Source organism: Molothrus ater, chromosome 2, assembly GCF_012460135.2.
Source record: "Molothrus ater isolate BHLD 08-10-18 breed brown headed cowbird chromosome 2, BPBGC_Mater_1.1, whole genome shotgun sequence".
Classification (NCBI taxonomy): Eukaryota; Metazoa; Chordata; class Aves; order Passeriformes; family Icteridae; genus Molothrus; species Molothrus ater.
This window is the reverse complement of record NC_050479.2, coordinates 40,450,050-40,472,598: the sequence shown is the minus strand read 5'-3', so window position 1 is coordinate 40,472,598 and position 22,549 is coordinate 40,450,050. Positions and strand designations below refer to the sequence as shown.

Sequence of the window (22,549 nt, the reverse complement as noted above, 5' to 3'; positions counted from 1 at the left end):
TGTAAGACCTTATCTTTGTAGTATTTTTTTGGGGTTTGTTATTGTTTTGTTTGAACGTTGTCATGGGTTTAGATTTTTTGTGTGCTTGTTTATTTTCTCTTGTTTATTGAATTTTGGTTTGGTTTGTTTTTAAATTATATTCCAGGAGACATGATTCAATATCCTTGCACTTAAGCAACCCCTTTTCTCACATTGTATACAGATGACTTGTTACTGTGAGTGCCAAATCCATCAGATTTTTATGTCTGTTCTGTATATAACAAAACAGGAGGAAAATATGACCTACTTCCATTACCCCTCAGTGCTGCTGCTCTTCGGGCTGTTTAAAAGTAAAGTTACTCCAGTGTCATTTGAGTTTCTAAAGGAGTATTATTCTTTAGGTGTTAGTACTTTGATGCCATAAAATTATACCATGTTTGGCTCACTGTATTACTTCTCACAAGAACAAAACTCCAAATGAACAAAAAACAGAGAAGAGACATCCACATGCCTATATATGGACCTGTAAATTATATATTTTTTAATAGGAAAAACCCCACATAGTATGTGGGGAGAATTTGTATGGGAAACTTCAAAAACAGAAGCCACAATGAAGGCCTTATCATCAATTGTTGTAAATGGAATATTGTAAAAGAAAGGGATGCATAAGAAAAAATCTTCTATGCTGCTTGCTGTTAACAAACAGTATTTTGTTGAAGAATCTTTCAACATTCCTATATTCCAAAAAGCTAGTGAAAACCTGAATAGATAGTCCTGAATCCTTTTATACACATCCATTTAGCTGGTTGGGCACACATGCTTGAAGGAGGAGGGGGAAAGGTAGGCATTGCTATAAAAAAAAGATTACATGACTTTTACTTTGTATTTCCTGCCTTTAACATATAAGTAAAGTATAAAATTCATCAGTTATCTTTTTTGAGCACATTTTTATCTCTTTGGCTATGAGAAGACAAATTATGTGGAACATCCTTCCCTCTTTTAAGTTATTCAGCATTTTGTGACTGAGTCTCTGTATGTTTAGTTTTTTGTCTGCCACAAACTCTTAGACAAGAACTAGATGTCAGCTGCAGTTGCAGGTGATTAGTGCCTGAAAATCAGGCCATGAGTCAAGAGTTCATGATCATCCAGCAGTTGCAGCTGTTGGTTTTGATGTTGCATGCAAGTGTGGAATATATTTGTCCCCTGCTTTTTGTTTCTAATTTCCACTTTGGCTGTATTTACTGACAAATTAGTTAGATATACTAAGTGGAGACTGCAGAGGTCCCAAATACAGCATTCTGTTTCAGCCAGTGTTAGGCTGACTTATGTGATAGAATGAGCAAATAGGTTTCCTTTCTGCTAGGTGAGAGGATGACAGCTTTAGCTAAAATTATTAATAGGAAGGAGGAAGAACATTTTCCACCTGTGTATACACAATGATAATCATATATAGATAGCTCTTGGGCATTTTGAAAGGTTGACATGTCAACCTGCACACTTGCAAAACCCCACAGTGCAAAACAGAGGTTGTGTGTTACATAATAGAAAGTGAAGATGCACAGTTCTGTACTGCTTGATTTTCCTCTGCTTTTATTTCTCACCTAAGTTAGTTGAAAGAGAACAGGATTGATTCCATAAAGCCATAGCAAACCTTAGATTTTCATATATTTGTTTTGATATGATCTCCCCTATAGATACAAAGCAGTTTAAGTGAAAATGAAATACAGTTTGTAAAGAACAGTAAAAACAGCTGATGATTGCATCTACTTCAGATCCTTCTGGGAAAAAAAAACCCTTTCATGTTTAGTGTCTATGCCATTTATATTCTATTTACTTTTATAGTTGTTTCATTGCCAGAAGTAATGTGTTTTAAAACTGCTCCTAAGTGCAGAGTCAGCGTAGTCATTGTCTAGGTAATGCTGAAGACAAGACTGATTCTCTAGTTAGACTGCCAGGATGATTTGGGGACTCAGACCAGGCTTAACCCTGACTGATACGATGCTTGCTGCTGATCATGTCCTGCTCTCTGGGTGAATGAAGCTGATGTGACTGGGATGATACTATTGATGCTAAATAGCAATTAAGAGCTGTTTCTTTTTGGCATCAAAGGTGAGATCAAAGTATGTCACAGGAGGTTAGGATTCTTCTTTTGGTTAGGATCTGATCTCTTTAATTAAAACCAAACCAAAGTCTTCTTTATTGTGTCTGCAAGAGAATATTTGCTTCCTTTTTGTGGCTGTCTTTTGGAAGGACCAAAACACGCTTGCCTGTCCAATTACTCAAGTTTATTAAACATCTGGTTTTTGTATTGTGTCAACTTCCTTTCCCTTTGAATATATTCAAGCTTTGTGAAATATGCAGGGTTGGAAAATGTCATCTGCTTTGGGGGATTAACAAGGGTTTCTTAAGCAACAGGAGTCCCTTAATAGAAAGCAGGGTAAAGGTGTAATCCTCTGTAAACGTCACTTGTAAACATTTCATTTCAGTTTGCTCTTCTCTTGGAAGAGAAAGGCTTCAGATTACTTGAGAATACAGAATAAAGACCAAATGGTCTTGGATCTACAGCTATTTATCTTCCACTGGAGTTTGGATGTAGTACCTTGGCAGGGAATTTCTCTGTCTCAATCCCAAATTTTTCAGAGAGAAGGACTTCATAATCCTCTTGGGGGGGTCAGTTTCTTAAGGATAATGTTCTGGGTGAGGGGTTTTTTTTGTTTGGTGAGTTTTGTTTGTTCATGCAGTCATATGGTGGTGGTTCATATTCCCTGTGTGGGGAAAATGTTGTCTGTTAACTGTGCTCCCACCAGCTTCAAGCCAAAATGTGTGCCAGGAAAAGCTAAATATTAGAAAGTCTCAATAGTTAATAACAAACATTACGTGTGCTTTCTTGTAAATTTCCACAAGTGCTGTGTTACCTATTAAATTCAAAATTTCAGCCATAGTTTTATAAATGTTTGAATTGTATTCTTTTACATTTGTGGGTAATGATAACTGCCTTGTCTAGGTATTTACATCTGTCCTCAATATGCAATTATAACCAGTGAAATAAACAATTTATTAAAAAGAGCATGAGACAGCACGGCAATGCAGAAAAGTAAAATAGTGTTTTGTGCTTTTTTAGCCAGCTTCAACTTCAGTTCAATTATGAATTGCTTTTTTTTCCAGCTTAGGAAGTGAACAGCAGGTCAAATGTCAGTTATTCATCAGTCTGAGACTTTCTTTTCTTCTCGTGCCTGAAATTATTTGGCCATTGCTGTCAGACTGTTTCCAGTGAATATCAAGCACTTAAATATTCACTAATTGTCACGCCAGCTCTGCTGGGTCTTCTGAAATTACAAGGAAAGTGATGATTTTTTTTTTCAACCCTCAAACACATCAGTTGTATTTTCCTTAGCAGAATATTGTTAGTGGCTACCAAGTAAACTGATTTTTGTTGACAAATGTTTAGAATGTCTTTGTTGAAAGACAGGGTATTTTAGAGATGTGTGCTAATAATTTATGTGCTTTTCAAAGTGGGAGAGAGAATAATCCGCAAGCAAACTTCTGTAACCCGAGGCAGCAGACTGTTTAAACTGCTGATTTCTTTGTTAAGATTCTGTAGAATGAATAGAATAAGTGGGAATGTAATTTTAAGTGCCAACAAATCCAGTCCATTCTCAGACTAGATTGATGTATTTGAAGATATCTGGGAAATGCATGTAATTTTCTTGAATGAATTAGCCTAACTTGTAATCATGGAAAGCTTCTCAAATATTGCCTTTTCACCTCTCTTGCTGAGCTGACTCACCAAGTCATGCAGCAGTGTGTGAGCCAGCTCAAAGCAGAGGATGGAGCTGGCTCAGGAAGGGCAGCTGTGGATGCAGAGGAATTGTGGGAGCGTTTGTGAACTCTGCTGCCCTGGCTGAAGGGCTCAGTGAAATGATGCTGTTAATTTTGGTGCCTGTAAGTTGGTGTTCACTGTACTGGTGAGACTGGATGGATGATCTGTGTGGGGAGTGTGGGCATCTCCCCAGTTATGGGGCGTTTCCTTGGGCCACCTGTTTGGAGGTGACAAATGTCCAAGGAACAGTGGGAGCTGTTTGCCATCTCTCCTCTTCAGACTGTACATGAGTGGGTGCTCAGTGGTACAAACTCTGATTTTGCTACCTCTATATTTTCCTGTTCCAGGGGTGATGGGAGGGATGTTCTGCCTCTGGTCAGAGGTAGGAGGAGAGCTGAACTGCTTGTTGTGTGCATCCTTCCCCTGAGACTGAGGTTCACCTCTTCCATCCTTGAAATTTCTAAAAGCTAGATGTCAGAGCTCCAGCTAATCATTTTCATCCATACTAGGGTAAAAGTATGGTACATTGAACAGACTGCTCATCATGTCTGTCTCAAATGTGTATTTTAGGAGGAGATTAATTGCTCTCTGGAGGTGCTTGTATATCCCTAATGTTGCTTTTTCTGTTATAGTAGTAGCAGGAAATCATAGGCTCATTTAGGTCGGAAAAGGCCTTTAAGATCTTTGAGTCCAACTGTATTTATGTAGCATTTAACTATAAAACAGGATCATTCAGTTTCAAAAAACTTAAAGGAAGAATGCTGTGATATGTTATTTGTAGATGCAGGGTAAATGTGGATCCCTCATACCTGAAACAGATCAGCCGGATATCAAGATGAGGAGCATCCTCACCACCTGCATGCAGTCAAATGACATGGATAGAAGGTTGTCATCATCAATAAAACCAAGAAGAATCAGCAGCCAAGTTCTAGTTCAAATTGTTCACTTGCTTGATTTTGTCATTTGGTACCTCTTTTTGCCTCCTTTGTTGGCACTAGAACATGCCCCCTTATATTGCTTATCCTTTTTGTTCTCTCTTCCTCTCTGCAGCTCCTTTGGAACTGCTGGTTCAATTCCTTCCTTTGGTAGTCTCCAAAGAAACAGGAGACAGCAGTGGAAAGATGCATTAGTCCTGGGTGTATCTCCTGGGTCTTTACCCAGCTTCATTCTGTGGTGATGTCCTTCCTCAGTGCAGTATCAGGTCTCTCTGTTACAAGCCATGTGCAGTGCTGTGTAGGGGAGAAGGTGCTAATCACCTGGAAAGGCTGTATCTACAGTCAGAATTAGGGATGCTTTCTGCAATGGCATAGTCACATTCTCATTCATACTCTAACTTTCAGAGTGGGAGGAAATATCCAATTTTTACTTAAGATAATTTGTGGTTTGAAAGTGAAATTTGACTAGCTTAAAATTATCTAAAGAAACCTTTATAGCTAGGATGCAGTGATTAAAGCAGTGTGTCTTATCTTGGTACAGTATAAAGGTCTCCACCAGTTCCCAGATTTAAAAGCCTTCAGAAACTTTATTAATATGCTGCTTACCTGTAGACTTATCTCCACTGCTCCAATGAGCTGCCTCCACCAGGCTGTGATTACAATACACACGCACAATTAAATGTTGTCTTTTGCATGCCAATGTGTAAATCGCATAAAATGCATGGCTGAAAATGTCTGCCGAAGCTTTTGTGTGTATCTGAATCAGGCTACCGTGTTACAATCATTCTTGGATAAACATGTCAATTTTTGAATAAAAAGTGATGCATGAGGCACACATCAAGTGCCAGATAACTCAGCAAATACAAACAGCAGTTGCAGAAGTAGATTACAATATCTCCTTTTCTTATCCCCATCCCCAAAATGGAGGCTTTGATGGAAATTGCACAAACATAATGCTGCCAGAATATAAACAGCAAATGGTGAATTATGACTTAGTGCCAGTTTGCTTTTTGATGGCCTGTTGGCAGATGCAAATATTCATGTAGAGCACAGCAGCAGGGAGTTTTTCTTCTCATTTCTTTCACTGTTACCTTCTCACCTGGTTTTCTGGTTGAACCTGCAGTAATTGCTTTTTTTTCTTCAGTTTGCCTTGCTTTTATAATTCTGGTCCTGTTCTCATGCCATTATATTTTCATACGGTTCTTATTGAATTTACAATTATCTCCATTTAGTAGATAGTGCAGTAATATGTATTTGTGTGTAGATGTTGCTTAGCATTCAGGGGCTAGTTCTTTCTGCATAAAGGGGGACTTTCTGCTCTTCAGTGACTCTTCACATTTCATTGCTTCATTCCCTGATGCAGAGGCTCAGTTTTATTCCCTACTGTCATCTCACTCCCATCCAACATCTGAGTTTTGTCCTTTCTTAGTAAATATTCACCTTTGTATCCTCTGTGTGGACACATAGCTCCTCGTAGAGCTCTCTCTTTGGCCTTTTGCAAGGAGGACATTTGGGCAGAGCAGCAGGTCCTGGATCTGGAGTGACTGTGATTTAGGGAGCACCTTGCTTTCTGCTTGCTGGCAGGGATGAGCCAGATCCTCATCCACTTTTCGTTGTCTCCAGTTGAGAGGAGTTACTGGACATAAGCTGGGTTACATTATATGGTGGTATCACTCAGGAGTCTCCTCTGAGAGAGCTGCCTTTTGAAATGAATCTCAGATACAACCATTTTGGTGAACAGAATTGAAATAAGAGGGATTTTGCAGAATTAATTAAGGTAATACATGCAAACTGATGTAAAAGAGAATGCTTTGTCAAAGCTTTGATATAAAGATACAGGTCAGTCAAAGCTTTATGTTAAAGATACAGCTCAGCAAATATAGGAGCACATTATCGAGTAGTTTTTATTACTGGATTCACACAGAGTAGCTCTGCAACCAGAAGTATATGTAGGTCAGTATTCTTTACTCTTAGATGTTCCAGAGTCATTCAGAAACACCTCTGCAGTCAATGATAAACGTGGTGACTGGCAGAAGAAAATGGTTTTCACTTGTATGCTCACTCACAGCATGATACAGAATGGAAGGGACTGTGCAAGTAGTCTGGTCCAGCTCTTGGCTCAAGGCAGGGCCAGCAGTGAGCAGATGGTCCCGAAGAAACATTTAACTGTAAGAATTGAGGACTGATGTGTTCTTTTTTTACTCTGAGAGCCTTAGCTGGATTTCAGAGTCACCAGTTGAAGATCTGACGCTTTTAAGCCTGTGACTTGTAGTTCTGAGGCAGAAACCTTCAGGTTTTCTGTATGGCAAATGAGTGTTTGCCATGCAGCCATATCTGTGGGCTTATAAAAGAAATGAGGCAGTAGTCATTTTATAAATGAGAGATCTTACTTATGGTCTAGAGTTTGTCAGATCCTTCAGCTTTTCTTTGTAGGTTTTTACATCATGTCAAAGTATGGGTATGTGTGCTTTGAAAGACTATGGGAGATTCTAAAAATAAAATTCAAGTGAAAAGCAAATGCTTCAAATGGCTGATTGTGTCACAACATACTCAACTCTGTTACTTTGCCAAAATCTCAAGAAGAGCAAGGTAGAAATAGCAAGCTGCAGGAGAGCAGCTTTTGTGAACAGGAGAGACTTTCATAACTGCATCTACTTAAAAAAAGTCAGCAAACCCTTCTGAAGATCTCATGAAAAGCTGGATTCGTGCCAACTTTGGAAGAACTAAGTTTTCAGACTTTTTTTCATGTGAAGCCATTGGATTGCTGTTGTTAGAGATGAAGAATTAGGAGCAGGTAATCTTTTTGTTTCTCCTAGGTAGGTAGGCTGAGTACAGCCATTGCCACTTCTTTCTCTATCTGTTCCATGAAACAGTAACTTTGAGCAGATAGATGTGCCTTTGTAACTTTGAACAGGTATGTATGTATGCCTTTCAGTGGAAAGGTCACTTCTCTGCAGAGCATCTCAGATCTGTGCTGCTTATGTTTCATCTCAGGGAAGATCATATACACACAACTTAGCCAGGAAAAATGACAAAAGGTTACTGAGGAAACGGTTCAGCATTTCCTTGGGTTGAGAGAACAAGTCTTTGAGGGTCAGCTAACACTGTTGTTGCTTGTTTCACTGGAATGATTGATTTCCTGCATAGGTATAGCTGTGAAGTAAATTCCAGGTATGTTTTGGACATGGTGGGGATTTTTTTGTGTGTGGGGGTATTTTTTTTTTGTTTGTTTTGGGGTTTGTGTTTGTCTTTTTTGTTTTTGTTTTGTTTGTTGTGGTTTTTGTGTTTTGTTTGTTTGTTTGTTTGTTTTTAATTTTTTATTCTTTTTTATTTTACATTCAGCTTCTATTCAGGATGCCATGGGGGAAGAAAAAAACCAGAGGTCAAGTCCTCAGCAGTAGTGTTTTACTGAGAGTTAAACTGAAGGTTAACTCCATCAGCACACAGAATTAATTCACTAGCTACTGCCTGTTAAATACTTGAAAATGAAATTTGTTCACTTGAAAATAAAGTAACATGAAAGTATTAAATAACTAAAATAACTAATGCAAACTGATTTTTTTAAATCTGTAGATAGCTTAGGTATTAATGTTTAAATTTCAAATTAGCTAGACATTTTAACAGAAGATGCCTGGCTAATTTGACTGTGAATTGTGATTATTTCTGAAGATAAATAACTTGTCCTCCTCTTTTAAAGACATCTCATACCACTCTCAGGTAATCCATTTGTCTTTTGTAGCCATCAGATCCTCACACTGATATTTCCCAGGTGAATGGGTGTCACCAATTATCACTGTTTTCCTCTGGGGGCATTTGAAAGCCTCAAAAGACTGGCTAGTGGTTGTGCAAATTCCTTTGAAAAGGTCTTGCATGTGGAAGGCCATGGTTCACATCAATGAACTCCCTTCTTGTAGGATGATCCATGAATTCCTGATGTGATAGATGAGTAATGCGATGATTGACTTTCACAATTAATGGACAAATGTCATGTATATAGGTTAAGAAAAGTTTATAGATTTATAGTTATGTTGTACCCCCTCACGTGGTTATCGAGGGACAATGGGAGTTGGGACATCTGGGAAGGCTGGCTTGTCACTATGGTGACATCTGACCTCCAGTCAGGGTTTGAGGAAGAGAACTCCACCACTGGACAGCAAAGAGGTTGATGGACAGAACTTTGGGAGGGGTTAAAGGGTTAAAAAGGGTAAAACCTCCATTGTGAGGGGGCACATGGCGGGGAAAATCTTTTGTTCCCAGTACAGTAACCTTTTTTTTCTTTATTCAGTCTTCTGTTGTATTTTTGATAAGGTTTAATAAACCTTCCAAAACTATGAAAAGTGAGTAGTGATTTCTCACACTGGGCACTTGCTGCCATCAGCTGAAAACCACTGCACGTGGGGTATGAAGTGCTCGGGTGTTTATATAGCTCTGTACCTCAGCATAGAAGTTGTTTTTAACTCTTCTTCTGTCATAATTGTAGAGTTATAGCCCTGAAAAACACTGTGACACTAAGGGGAGCATCCTGTCGGTAAAGAAAATGCCTTTGCCTTCACTTTCAGGCTTCAGTCCAGGAGTGGGTTTCTTTTACATTCCTTTACTGGTGTCTAAGAAGACCAGAGAGAGCTGGAGCCCAAGGCCCATGATTTTCCCTGTTCCCAGCTGTTGGCTGGGTTTCTGGCTGTGTTTTAGTCTGTTCTGAGGAGAGCTGATTGAGCTGTGGCTAGCTCTGAGCAAGGGCTCATCCTGACCTGAGAGGCAGTGTGTCCATTTCTGGTCATTGGGGTTGGGGTTGATCCTTTGTCCTCTATTTATTTGCAACTATGAGGATACAACCAAAAACTGTAAGGATACAAGTACATCTATAAGCATAGCCCTGGGGTACAGCTGAAGATGGCAACATCTTCTAGGATGACTGATAGTAGGCTTGTTGGCTTTGTTTCCTTCTTGCTTTTTTCTGTTTCCCTGACCCTCTCTGATAAAATCATTTAATGGAAACTTAAACACTGCACTGAGAAGGGCTGGCTTAACATTTTGTCTCCCACCCTGCACAACCACTCACTCCTCTGCTCTTCTCTCCTTATTCCCCAGCATCCAAAGACCCTTTTGGATTTACGGATGCTTCCTACCTCCACAGTCTTTCTCTAGCAGAAAGTTCTAGCAGTTTGCTTCTTCTTTTACTTCCTCTAAATAGATGAAAGTAATACTAATCTCAGCTTTGTAAGGTTTGAGCTATTCTGTTTAAACTCTATCACAGAAATGGGCCAGTTATTATTATCTGTGATGGTTGTGTTTTGGTGATTGACTGACTAGAAGAAGGTGAGGTGAAGAAGGAGGATTTGTTTAGAAAAGGGCAAGTCTGCTTTAGGGACAGATCAAGTGCAGACAAGAGAGTGATGGAAAAAGGGTGGGATAGGTGGGAAAAAGGAGCTTCTGAAGATGCGGAAGTATTAAAAAAACTCAGAGTAGGAGGAAAGCATTGTGCTGTACTTGTACAAATCTCTGACTTACCTGAATTCATTTTTTTGGTCTGTACTTAAACACTGGAGGTCTGGTGCTTTTGTGTCTTAAACATCACAGAGTGGCACAGTCACATAAAGGAAGAGCACTAGAAATCAACAGTGCAGTCTGTCAGATTTGGAAGCAGAACCCTTCACTTGCTCTTCTTTTTAATTGCCACCTATTGATGCTTACATACAGCAGAAAGTTAATGATGCAGCTCTTAGAAATTACTGCAAATTGCAAGTCTGTTACATTAACATGATTAATTTGAGCTCAGAGCTGTACCTAAGATTCTGCTAAGGCACAGTTGCATATTAGAGCCATAAAGTTGTATGTGCAGCCATAACATAACTGCCTGCTCCTTTTAATTGTATTTGGCATTATCAATGTTGGTGTCAGGAGAATGGTCTTTTAAGAAATACATTGAATCCAAATTACAATAGTCTGAAATATATTTGAGTGAAGAAAATACCTTCATTAAAAATACCCAAAGTAACCAACTCAGCACAGGCCATTTCACATATCCCAAGACAGTGGAGAGTTGACTTGCAAAGTGAAACCTAAATGATAAATTTAACAGTAAGGTGGTATAAATCAGCTTATGTAAGATCCGTTGCTTTTAAATATTGCAAGCTGCAGCAGTTTAAAAAGAAACTCAGGCTTCTGAAAATGCAAGTGATCAACAAAAGAGTGATTTGGGGTTGTTTTAATTTTGGAACCTGTTTGCTTGAGAGGCAGTTTAATGTTCTGAGTTCTCAGAATGGAGGAAGATTGGGAGATTTCTTTTCTCACCAGGCACTTCCTGCCACAGCTGCTTGAGTGAGTTAATCTACTTGGCTTCACATCTGTTCATTGCCTCTCTCCACTGCCCCCATCTTCACACCAGAGCAGGAGCCCTGTGGCTCTCATGGCCCCTTTTATCCATTCCAGGGCTCAACTTCTCATTTCCTAGGCTCCTGCCTTATTCCAGCGTGTTGCCAGCTGCCAGGGAGAGCTGCTGCCTAGGATGCTGAGTATTTATTGCTTGCTGTGTGAGTGCTGACCCTTGGGCAGAAGAGGGAGGAGGGTGCAGGGTGGCACCTGCAGGACAGGCTGTCTCTAGAAGGGCTGGGAAATGAGGCAGAGTGAGTAGCTGGGGCAAGTTTTCCAGCATCTGACTGAAATGACCAACAAAGTAATTCCAAATTACTGGAAAGGTGGGCTTCCTGCTGCCATGGCAACAGAAGTTCCAGTGCTGACTGGAATTTGACTGAATTTGTTATTCATTAAGAAAACAAGGTAAGAATTGGCAAGTCCTACTTATTCTTCCACTATTTCATTTTCATTTTCTTAATGATACAGTGTTTGAGATAGAGTCTTTGAAAGGGAATATTCATGTTTAAAACAAAATTGGAAATCTTTGGTTTTCTTGCACTCTGTTTAAGAGAACGGAAGTGTTTTGACCCTTGATACAAGAAAGCTTTTGTTGAGCCAAACTTGAGTTAAGTATGATGAGAAGACAATACAGCATGTAAGTAGCTTGAAGGTTTTTCAAATTCGCCTGAACTTTCATCTGGTGAGCCTTTGTCCTGGAGAGAAAATATTTGGCTTAAAGGTTAAGATGAATTAGGTGACTTTTGATTATCCAGAGAATGAAGGCCGTGTTTGTACCCTCATTCCTGTTTCTTTGCATATGGTTCTTTCATCCATTCAGGCAGTGCTAGTCAAGGAGGAGGGCTGTTTGAAGAAGGCACTATAGAGCACTCTGTCTCTCATCCAGCAACAGCTGAATACTTTATGGAAGTATATTAAGTCCTTGACAGGAGAAGGTAGCCAGCTGGCTGCTGCAGCAGGATATTCTTGTTCTCCCTCACAACTGAAAAGGAGGAGTTGGCAGAGTGCCTGCTGAGCTTGCCAGGGAAGAGTAGAGGCACAGACTCTTGCAGTATTTTAACTAGGTGGGCTGTTAACCAAAAAAATAAGAGAAGAAAGCACACATTTCAAGTCTGTCCAGGCCACCAACTGGAAAGTGGTAAAGGGCTGACTCTAATATGAATAATTACCATCCAAGAGCCTCTGTGCTTTGGGATAGCTTAAGAATGTGGTTACTTTAAAGTTGCAAGCAAGTGAAGTAACTACACTGGTCTGGTTCTGCTTGAAACAGCATGTGGAATGGTGGTGTCTCACTGGTTAGAATAGTGCTCTGACAGTTCTACAAAATCTGGAGTCTGGACATAATTTGATTGTCCTTTCTTGTCCTAATAAGTACAGCTCAAGTCAATATGTCTGTGTGGGTCACCAAAAAGGATATTGAAAAGAAAGGAATTCATGTTAAAATTGGCAAATTCAGGAAAGAGAGAATACAAGAACAGCGCTTGCCATTTCATTAAGCCCGGTTTTGAAACAACATGAAACACTATCCAGTCAATCATCCATTTCCAAAAAGCAAGCAGGTGAAAACAGCCTTAAGGCACAACCAATTAGCACAGAAATAGGTGTGTATTTTGGGTGTGGATGACCAAATATGCTGAGGTACAAGTATTTGAAACAAAACAGGCCTCAGGTCATTATTTTATGGTCTGTTCTTCCTTGTATACTTCCTTTAATGAAGTCTCCCAGGAAATGCTGTGTGGATGCTCCATTGGCTGATAAGTGCAGCTTCTTCTTTAAGCACTGAAACTGGTAGTCCAGGAGATGTTTTTAGTAATTTAATGATGGAATCCTGACCTCTTATATAGACTCAGAGGACAAATCAGATCTAGGTTCTGTGTTTGTAAATGCTCTTCAGTGACCTCCACTGTATTTTGGAACAGACCTTCTTTGGTTTTTTCCATGATTGCTGAAGATAAAGATATTAACAGTAACTACTGAGGCCTGTATGGATTTTTGGTGGTGCAGTTTTGTGTGCTTAGAAACTATTTGAAACAAACATCATAGAGGTTCAACATTCAACATGCACTGAGATTATATAGATCTTTGATTACACAGTCCTACTAACCTTTGATGTCCAAGATCCAGGTCACCATTTATGAAGAAAACTAAATATTCACATGGTCTGGACTGACCTTTCAAAAGGCAGGAAGTATTGCTGTGAATTGCTTTTCCCTAATTTACTTTTGATAGATCTCATGGGTAGAGTTGGAAAAAACACCAGAATGCTGGTGTCAGTTTACTCTCCTGTCCCAAACTAGCAAAATTAAAGTAGGCTCTCACTCCTTTGTTCACAGTGAATCATATGTGTTAATATAAAAGCAACCTAACACCACACTCTTTTGATCCCAAAATGAACTAGTTACACTGCCTCTCTCCAGTGTAAGATTACAGATTATTATAATAGCTGACTGGCTTTAGTGCTATCTTATTGTCCACTTCACAAAATTAGGGTTATCTGGCAGTGTTTGATGCAAATAACCAGTCTGCCTTAAACACAAAAGAATCTTACAGAGCTGGGTGAACTGTGTTGTACATTCATCTGAAGTCTGTTTTTCCTTAGCTTCCATTAGCAGCAATTTGTAGTCATGCTGGGAGTAATTAAAAATATGGGAACATTTTATATATAAATGTAGATGCATGATGTAGATGTAACTACTAATTGAGATGTTGAATGTAACTCCTCACTTCTTGTCAAGCACAGTGTGTAGTCTTTGCTTGCAGGTTTATTTTGCAGCTTGCAGACCCACTTCAGCTGCTCGTAGAGATCCTCAGGCAAAGGCTGCAAGGAAGGCTGGGAATTTATTGTACTTTTTCAGTTGTTCAGAGAAGAGGCAATGGGTACATCTCAGGTTTCTCTTAGCAAGGTGAAGGAATTTCAGTCCTTGTTTTTAGACTTGCAACTGCTTGAGGCTTCAAAGGCCTCAAGCCTATGTGTGAAAGAGGAAAGGAGGGAAGGAGGAACACATATCGCTGCTAATCTTATGTTAACGTAAACCTAAGGGTTGAAATCCCAGTTGTAAGAAAGCAGCTGCAGTAGCAGAGGGGCCATTCAAAACATGTGCATTCACTGCTCTCACAAGCAGGTAGTGCATCATAAAGACCTTGGTATCCTGTTCAGCAGGATATATGGATTGCTTATTCAATTTTTTAAAAATCTGTAGCTATTTTATAGTTTTGCTTCCAAGAAGATCAGGGTTTTTTTTTTGTTATAAAATTTGATCAGCAATTTGTTACTGAGTAATCTGTGTGTCATCTGCAATAAGGAAAACATTTTAAAGAATTTGTCATACATTGAAGAATCAGATATAATGAGAGAGGTTAACTTAAAAAAATTGCCTCTAGTTTCATTTGGAAGAAGAAAATACGAAGCTTTAGTAGCTTGTTTTTACTTCTGGTCCAAGTGTTGGGAGCACTTAAATGTCTCTCTCTCCTGTTTTTTCTTACTCTGTGTGTTGTCAGACTTTTAATGTCCCCAAGTGTAAAAGGAAATTAACCAGGAATCCCAGTTCCGTCTGTTCCTTTGTACAAGGCACTTTCTCACAACAGGACAGCTACTTGAAGCGGAGCAAGAATGTTCTGCCAGTTTGTCACAAACTCTTGCTCACCACATGGGAAAGCTCAAGAGCAGAGAGAAGAATCTTGGCCTTAGTCTATTTTTTCCCCTTTGCAGAGGGCAGAGGAAGTTACAGACATGAAGAAGCACTTAATTACTGAGTGCAGGAGCTAAAATTCTGTGTTGTTTCTGAGAGGGAGGTAGCTTTGCTGTAAACTTCTGCAACAAATCTAACTCTGCAAGTTTCATTAAAAGAATACAGTTAATAGGCAAAATGAACCTGAGAATTACCAAAATGTCTAATTTTTCTCCTACGGTTAGGTAACCTGTTTTGAATTCCAGATCACTGAGCATAGAATGATTTGAGTTGAAAGGGATCTTAAAGATCATATGGTTCCAATCCCCCTTCCTTGAGAGGACACCTTTCACTAAACCAGGCTGCCCTCTCCAGCGTGGCCTTGAACACTTCCAATGATGGGGCATCCACAATTTCTCTGGGCAACCTGTGCCAGTGCCACACAACCCTCACAGTAAAGAAGTTCTTCCTAATATAAAACCTGAATCTGTTGCCTTTCAGTTTAAAGCCATTCCCCCTTATCCTATAACTACATGCCCTTGTAAAAAGTCCCTCTCCAGCCTTCTTTCAGACCCCCATTACTTAGTGGAAGGCTGCTCCAAGGTCTTCCCAGACCTTTGTCTTCTCCAGGCTGAACAACCCTGACTCTCAGCTGTTTGTCCTCATAGGAGAGATGCTTCAGCTTCTGATCATCTGCTCTGTACTCTCCTAGTAGGTCCCTGTCCCTTCTCTGCTGGGGACCCCAGAGCTGGATGTGGTGCTCCAGTCTGGGGTCTCACAACAGTAGAATTGAGGGGAAGAATCACCTCCCTCAAATTGCTGTTCATGCTTTTTTTTGAGCAGTAGTTGGATTTTATATCAGCCAAACAGTTTTATATACACTATTTAAAGAGAAAGTGAGAGAGAATGTGTGTATCAGTAAATGACAGTATAGTATATTATTAGTATATGACAGAATCAGAGAGTGACTGAGATTGGAAAGGACCTGGTGTCATCTGTCCAACCTTCCTTCTCAGGCAAGACCACCCAGAACAAATTGCCCAGGAACACATCCAGATGGCTTTTGAAAACCTTCAGGGATGGGGATTCCTCAGCCTCTTTGGGCAGCCTGTGCCACTGCTTGGTCACCCTCACCATCTCTAGGTGGTTGGTGGCTGTACCAGCAGTCACTCTGCAGGGCCCCACATGAAGCAGAGTGCAGTAATCACAAAATAACTGTTTTCTCTAATTTGAGAAATTGTGTTTGTTATAGCAGAGTTCCTTGCCAAAGATGAAGCATTTGCATTTATTTCTAGCAGTTAAAAGATATCTGCAAGCACTATTGTAATCCTCTGAGATGAGGCTTCATAAGCTACAAAACCTTTTGGTAAATAGATATGAGGCTTGGTCAGGATTCTTTTCCCTAGAGCTATATTAAGCTTGGGTTTATCTCATGTGCCATTTGTTTGGGATGCTTTTATTCAATAAACTGTCTCTGATTAATCATAACATTTACTCAGACCCACTCTGTTTAATGTGCCTTCCTTTTTCCCCCCCAGCTTGCAAGAACACAGCACTTCAGAGGGATTTAAGTGCCCCTTCACTGCAGAAATTCTTTTCTGAGAGTCCAGAATAGCTCAGGTCCAAGACTTTTGTTGCAAACATTCCCAACAAGGGTTTTAGTGAGTCAGAAACGTTGAGTTACTAACTTCATTGATTATTTTTGTCACATTAACCTTGACCTACTAAACCAGGCAGCAGTTGCTGTTTTGAATGCAAGCAGAACTGTAGCTGGCACTAGCAGCTATTGTGCTGTTCTGCATTCTCTGTTTGTAGCCAGATTCTTCTGTTTCACTTTGGTACCTGCTAGCATCTGCATACCCAAATTGTTGATTGGCAGGTGCACTGTGGCAGTCAAAAATATTTATGAAATGGAGGTGATAGTTAAATGCCTTAACAAAGGAAGAGAACCCCAAATGCAAGGCAAGACAAATTATCTGTATAACTTGATACTATCAGCAGCTGTTGGCAAGGTCAGGAAAGTTATTAAAAGTTAAGTGTTTGTAAAGCATCTAGTATCCCTCTACCTGAATAATTTACTGTAAAAAATGTTAAGAAAATGTAAGTATAATTATTTTGAGATATCTGCAGAACAGGGTAATTAGAATTTCTCAGACTGCTCCTGTAATTTTTAAAAATGCCTTGAAATTTTTATGATTTAAACTCAGATGCATATACTTTTTCTTTAAATTAAAGAGATAGGCAAGTCTTTTTCCTTACATTTTATCCACTACCCACTTTTTTGCAACAGGGCGAAAAAATGTAATGTTTTGTTTTTAAAACATCTCTTCATGGAAATACCCCATAAAGGGGTATTGACCTCCATATGAGACAATATTTGTTCCATTTTTAAGTGAGAGGAAAATACAGCCAAACCCAGGAATCTTTAGCTTTATCATTCTTATTCCAGTGACTGCCAAACCATTGGTTTCCCATCACAGATCTGTTTTTTTTAATATCCATCAGTTACAATTTTGTGAATTCTCACTGCTGGCAGTGACACACATGTTTTCATTTACTGCATTACGGGTATTCTCTAGACAACCAGTCTGTTGAAAAGAAATTAATTCCAGCAGTGAACTAAGATACTGAATTCTCAGCAGTTTATGAATTCATGTTTTTACATTGAGGCTATTTATATCTGGATTGAATTCATTTGAATTTGTAACCAGGTGGTTGTGGTTATGTTTTTTATTATCCACTGGATTTGAAAAGCCAGCAGAGTGCAACTGCAGAATGGGAAAACTCATTAATTGCAGTTGGTAAATATAGCATTCTGTGGTTGAAATCTCAGCTTGTATTTCTCTCATTTCTGTTCATGACTTCAGGCATGATTAGCATGAAGGAGTACAATATACCTTAACTACAGTATCCTAAGTAAGGCATACTATATACAATTTTGAAATCTGACTAATTTAAAATTTTTACTAAAGATGAAAATCTAATAACTTGTTTCTATTTTATCTTGTGGTTCCCATTTAACCAACAAAGAAAAGTGGTAAAATATCCAGGCAACATTTTAGACAAGATCTTTTGGAGAAGAGCAGAGACTTTATAGATAACTTGCAAAGCCTGTCACTAAGCTGCAGATTCATACTCAGCGGGGTTATGCTTTTTATCTTTGTCTTCTCCAATGAATATTCAAAATTGTTGGATCAAGGAAGAAATGGGCTTAGTCCTGAACTGTGTTTTCCATGGAACAAAGAAAGTGAAAACTTTTAGTTGTTAGAGAATAAGCACTTTACCCCGTCAATTTTTTGAGCTTGGAACTTCATTGTTCCTTTTAAGAGTAAGCTTGCATAAAATGTGACTTCTTAATCATCATCTTAATGTCAGTAAAATTGAAAGGATTTTTATCTCCAAAAAAATCTTGATTTGTAGTTTGAGAGGGTTCTGTAGCAAAAACTGGAGAAAGTGACAAACTTTGAAGATTGTAAAGACAAGTACATTTCACTGGCAAATTCTTTAGAATTCCATTAAGCCCCAGTTAGGTGTGTCCCTATGCTGTTGGTCTTGACTGTAATATTTGGTCATTCTTGCTGTAACTAAACAGCACAGGGTAGATAGTAGTGAGTGCTGAAATCTTTGTTTCTCTCTGTTTTGGAGGTTGTCTTTGGTAGGACATAGGTGATGCCCTTCCTAAGACTGAGCAGTTTCTGATTTTTGCACAAGAAGGGATTTAGGAAGATAGATACCCTGATCTTTTTTTTTCCCCAGAGGTTGCATTGTAACTAGCCTTGCTTCCCTCTCAAAGACTTGTACTGTACATTCACTGTTTATGATGTATTATTTTTAGTAGCTCTCTGTGAAGACAGCCTGCCTTTTTCAAGATGCTGTGTCTGGAAGCAAAAAGTTTCTGAAGTGTTAGTAAATAATTGCAATTTGTTTGAAAGATGTATGCAGGCTGTGAATCTGATTACATGCAGGTAGCTCAGTGTTTTTAGTAGTAAGAGTATGCATAGCTAGAGGAGTAGAAAGTATCTGTTTTAGAAAGTGTTCTGTTGGTTTATTTTTCACTATATTGGTTTTACAAATTCTTTTATCTAGTGACTAATGTATGCGTGAGGAATATTTTTGTAATCCCTTGTGTCTGAGGGGCAGCATCTCTATTGAAATGTGTTTCCCAGATCAATCTCAGTCAGGCTATTCTCTTCTATCTTGAGTCAATATACCAAGGAGAGGAAAGATCATGCAGTTTTATTTTTTAAGTGGTAAAAAGAGTAGAAGCTGTATGGTTGTTTTGATTTGGAAACACCATGATGACTTTATAATACTTTTTTTCCTGCTCTGCATGGACAGATACATGTTGATAAAGCAATACAAATGATTTTGAGAATACCAGTCATGCCCTCTGTAATCTCACAGAAAGCACTGACATATATTTGCCCCAGAGAACATTGTAGTGTATTCTGGTTTTCAGTCCACAAGTTGCTGTATTTGAATGCAATCAGTGTCTTTGTTACTCATTCACCTGCTCCTGTGTCTGTCTTTCTTTGATTAAATAATTTCCACAGGAGGAACTTGGGAATGGTGGCTGTGCTTTCTTACACCTCAGCAAATAACATTTAATGTAGAAAGTATGTTGGAAGAAACTTTTTGAATAAGAATAGCTGATATCTCTGTAGTGAATACCTCTGTATATATTGTGGCAATGCAGAGAAAGACATCTGACACAGAAATAATTTGTTTTGAGGTTTAATTTATTTGTGCTTCAGGGAGCAAGCAAAGCCCAGCAGCTCTGACTTGTGCTGCTGCCAGGCCTCCTGGAGTTTTCTCTCCATGAAGAGGAGCTCCTGGCCCTGGCTGAGGCTCAGCTCCCCTTGGTGGGGAGCACAGGTACAAAAGGTAGCTGCCAGGATATGGCCACTCCTTCCATGGAAAATGCTATATCAAGAGCCACAAGCCTCCACCACGGGTTTAATACACACACTGTTAACAGCAGCCCTGGAAATTGTGAGATGCTGAAGAGCATAGAGGAGTTATTCTTCATATTTTCCTGGCATTGCCAAGAGGGAGGTCTGTAATTGGAAGAGCTGCATAAGTTACAGTATATGTAGTGAAACCAAAGCTGAGGCTGGTGCAGGGATGGGGAAAGGTCAGAAAGCTGATTTAGGGATGAAAACTGGGCTATTGCAGCACATTGTCTGTCCCTGCATTTCAGCCCCCTTCAGCAGCTCAGCAGTGTTGAGTGGCAAGTGCACATCTGGCATGCCCCAGTGGTTCAGAGGGATGGCTGCAAGCAAGCAGCTCCTTACTTGTGTCTAGTCCTTCCTTCCCTCTGCCCCTCACAAAGCTGCAGCTTCACTCCTGGCTAGAAGAAGAACAGCAAGTTCTGTGAAGTTATACACTGCCTTTTGTGGTTCTGCAACCATTATCTCTTCCTGCTGTTGTGTTTATTGCAGTGACTTCTCAGAGAGTACATCCAAGAGCTTAAATAAATAAGTAAGTTCTCTGCAAGTCCAAAGGTTCTCTTTGGTTCTTCTGGTCTCTGCAGGAATGCCAATAGACTCTTTATCTTCCCACTTTATCCATAAGAAAGTGTATGCAGGGCATACTAAAGCACTGCCTGGAAATGCAGTACAATATAGAACATACACAGAGTGAATTAGATTGTTCAGAGCAGTCAGTTTTGGTTTTCTCCCAACTTACAGAGTAGGTATTGGGGGTGAGACAGGGGAAGACTCCCACCATAGGTTGATAGACTTCACATGTGGATACAGTTCTGTATGTGTAAAAAACAAAGACAAATATTCTCTTATAGATATCTGTGAAAACCGAATCTATGAGAGCTTCTGTATTCTTACAGTTTTCTAGCTAACACAGATGCTTTGGGAAGGGAAAACAGTCTGGGGGAAATTGTGTGTTCATGAAACTGAAGAGTGATCCTAAGCAGCTCTGTAAAAGGCATCAATTGTTTTCACACCACTTAAAGACTGAACAGCCTATTTCTTATTAGCTAAGTCTAATTTTGTTTCTAATCAGGAAACTAAATATCAAAGCAGAAAGAGTTTTTTCTGATTCCTATTTAGGGGCAATTACTTCACATTTCATTTCAATGCACCTATCTAGGAAACAACACATGAATGGAGCAGTTCTGAATCCTGCTATTGTTGTTGGAGTTGTTTTTTTTACTGCTACCACTGGCATTTAGAAAAGCTTCTAACTTCTGAAAAATGCTTAACAGATATACCATCTAGGTAAAAACACCATTCAACATAGCTTTTTAAGAAAAGTTCTGCTGTTTCCAGTACATTGCTGTGCTGTGTTTCTCTGTCAAAGTTAAAAATCTCACCCTTCTAATGCTATCATCAATGTCACTTTTTTCTTCCAAATCAATCAAAACAAGCATCCTTTAAGAAGAAAAATCAATTTAGCCTATTAATTAGCTGAACTCAATATAGTGCCTGTAGGCCAGAATGTCATTTCCCATAAGATTTGCTTTCAAAATACAAACAAAATTGGAGCACTCACAGGTTGTCATCAGAAAGGACTCTTAATACTTCAGAATACACTGGTAATCTTTATCCTACCTGATACAGATCTATTTAAATATTCTGATTAAATGTTGTTGCATTTGTTCTGGTTTTGTTTCTGCCACATGGTAGATAAAGGAACTTTAGTCAGTCAGTGTAGCCAGTGCCTGGGCAAAACATCACTACAGCAAGCTACCAGAAGGTTGTATCTGATAATGGATTACTTTCCTGTGGTATAAGGCTCTTTATTTTCTCATCCCTCAACAAAAGAGATTATAAAATTTAAATTACCAACTCATAAATAAAGGAAAGCAAAATGAGAAAAAGTTATTAAATGAAAGTGGGTGTGTTGTAACTGTTGCTATATATTCATGGTTACCAGGGTTCCTGTCTATGAAAGCTGCTTGGAGAGAGTTAATACATCTTAGTGAAAATCTGCTTTACTGTTGTATCTTTTTGTTGACAGTAGTAAAGTGCATTGCAGTGAACATTCAGAGTCATTTGTCTTCTGAACCTCATCGTTGGTACGTGCAGTGTGGAGCAAGTTCAGGAATAGAGACAGTAAATTCATCTCAGTGTAACCCTTTATAAGAGCTGAACTGTGCTAACACCAGCCATGTAATGGGTTTGACAGAGTAGAAGGGTCCTATTCAAACAACAACCAAAAATGAACAAAAAAATGAACAAAAAGAGACCCAACAAAACCCCCACTTGATTAAAATGTTTATTTGTCAAGAAACTTTACTTTCCTTCTTGCTTTCTTATGAATTTTAGGGCATGTTTAGGACTTCAGTGATTAACTCAGTATAATCTTGAGCAATGAAGCTTAGTTAAGGACTGTATGATTAAAGCAATAAGCTCTTCCTGTGGCTATGCCATCAGTATAGTCTTCTGTCACTTTCTCTTCTCATGTTGTTTGCAGAGTTTAGTTCTATTGTTTGCCCTGATTTGTGTCTGTGTTGGGCAGTGTTTTTCCAGAAGTTCACCTGGTTTGCACTGCTTAAAATAAGAAAGAAAGAAAACCTCAAGAGCTGTTTATCCATTAAGTTCGTATTAACCACCTGAAAAACTTCCCTCTAAGGAAATGCATCTGAATATAATTTAAGCAAAGTTCATGTTCTGCAGCTGATCCTGTTTTTCAGGAGGATACCAGTGGGATTCTTCATAGCTACACAGGGAAGCTGGTGGGATTGGGACTGAAGAATCATTAAAACCATTCAAATATTGAAATCATACGCAAGAGGAAACAAGAAAATAAAAATG

At 39.1% G+C, this 22,549-nt stretch overlaps 1 protein-coding gene across 5 annotated transcripts in view; it reads left to right on the top strand.

Annotated features, from left to right (window-relative positions):
• The window catches only part of FARP1 (FERM, ARH/RhoGEF and pleckstrin domain protein 1), a 201,312-nt gene that overhangs the window by 41,585 nt on the left and 137,178 nt on the right, over positions 1 to 22,549 (top strand). The window lies entirely within an intron of this gene.